Source organism: Bos javanicus, chromosome 7 (assembly GCF_032452875.1).
Source record: "Bos javanicus breed banteng chromosome 7, ARS-OSU_banteng_1.0, whole genome shotgun sequence".
NCBI classification, from domain to species: domain Eukaryota; kingdom Metazoa; phylum Chordata; class Mammalia; order Artiodactyla; family Bovidae; genus Bos; species Bos javanicus.
In genome coordinates, this window is record NC_083874.1 from 64,133,755 (window position 1) to 64,136,008 (window position 2,254).

Sequence of the window (2,254 nt, forward strand, 5' to 3'; positions counted from 1 at the left end):
CCAGTTTGGCAGACCCCTATCTTGCTTATTTCAGAGAAAAGTTTTAAAACTAAAAGGATAAGTCATAAGCTCCACTACTAAACTCCAGGAAAGACAGGGCTGTTTTGATCCCTACTGAATAGCTGGCACTCAGCAAAGCTTCTGGCATGTAGCAGATGTCGAATATTTGTTGAATGAAAAATTGATTGAAGCTGACTTGACACAGCAATGCTCATGAAGAGTTTCCACAAAGATACTTAACAAATCTAACACATTCAACAGATGTCAGTGGTTCCTCCCTTCTCTTTTATCCACTCCTCTTTGGGTCTGTTCCTAGTGGTTTTGGAGCAGCTGAACACAATCCAGAGTCTGTGTGACCTTTCCTCTAGATACATGCCTCCCATTTTCCCCACAAACCCAATCCCTCAGAAGTTTTAAATACTCCTCATTCTCTGAATTGCTGTTCTGTCTGCACTCACCTTTTAACATAAAAGCATCAGTTAGTGGCTACAGCACACACACACACAAAAGTTACATTGGTGCCAATCAATGCCTTATGAGGCTCTCCATGATGCTTTAAAAAATTGATAAAGGATTCGAGTTTTTCCTCCCTTCTTCCTTCAAGATGTGTAGCCAAGTTTGTGATTTCTTATATGCCAGGAACACAAAAAGAGAGATCAAGTATTTGGAAAAAACATGAAGTTCAATGAAGCACTATTTCATTAGATTTGGCTTTCCAGTGAAATCTGGAAGAGGTTACAACACAGCTGGAGTAAAACTACCATGGTTTGCCAAAGGAGAAGACCACCTTGAAGAGTTCATACCTGCCATCTCCCAGTGTCAGGAAGCATTTCCAAAAAACAAACAAAAACCCATCCCAGAAAGAAGTAGTGCTTACAGGCTGTTGTATCAGTAGGTGTCTTTTATCTGAGAAACCCAGAGGGAAGGGCCTTTCCATCTGGCCCTTTTGGTTTACAGACGAGTCATTTGAAACAGAGATGGCCACTTGCTCAAAACACACATAACACATCATTGGCAGAGCTAAGGCCAGCACCTTGGCCTTCTGAGTCTTCCTGACGCTTCTTCACTACATGCTGCCTCCTTAGCACTTGTCAACAGCAGGGAAAATAGTTATATAGGAGGAATGTAAGAATGCAGGTAACTGAATTTTGGTGATTCATTTTCCAGGGTTTACATCAGTTTATTTCAAGAATATGTTTATGCAATCAGCTGTACTTTTCCCCTAAACTAAGAGCCTTCTTAATTATGTATGCCTCATCCTATTTTCTTTGCCTAACATTTTAGGGACCGTGAATCTACTCACTATAGACCTTCTTCTGGTTATGTCTTTCTCTGGGACTGTTTTTCCTGTTGACAAGCAGAGGAATTTGGACAAGCATAATCAGTAATGTGTACTTTAACTGGCAAATCCTGCATTCCCTGCAGTTTTGGTGGCAGTTAGCATTCGCAGTATGGGCTTTTCTTGTCCACTGTTGTTTGTCACTGTCTAATATGTATCACTAAACCATATTTCCTTCATCTGATATATGCAGGATTGTTGCTGTGTTTGCTGGGTGGATGAATGGCTAGCTGGAAGGATATAAGATTGAAAGACTCTATATTCAGAAGAGGTAGACTTCTTACATTGAAATTGGGACTATAAATAATATTGGTACAGTCTAACAGAGAACCTCAATAATTGACATATAGGAAATGTAGCATCTTAGATTCACATGTGTTAATTTGCATATTATCTTAATCTACACATTCATTCATTCACAAATTCATACTCCACACATCTCAGTTATCTCTCCATTTAATCATTCATTTCTCATTCTTTCCTTAATTAATCCATTCAGTTAACATTTACTGAGCATTAACTATATGATCGGAGAAGGCAATGGCACCCCACTCCAGTACTCTTTCCTGGAAAATGCCATGGACGGAGGAGCCTGGTGGGCTGCAGTCCATGGGATTGCTAAGAGTCAGACAACTGAGCGACTTAACTTTCATGCATTGGAGAAGGAAATGGTAACCCACTCCAGTGTTCTTGCCTGGAGAATTCCAGGGATGGTGGAGCCTGGTGAGCTGCCGTCTATGGGGTCGCAAAGAGTCGGACACGACTGAAGCGGCTTAGCAGCAGCTATATGATATTCCTTCACCAAACTAACTTACTTCTTAAATGATTTGCATGCTAAATTAGACAAAAAAGAACAATAAAAACCTAATTGGTTTGACAAGAAAAGAAATGATAGTTGATGGTCTTCACAAAGGC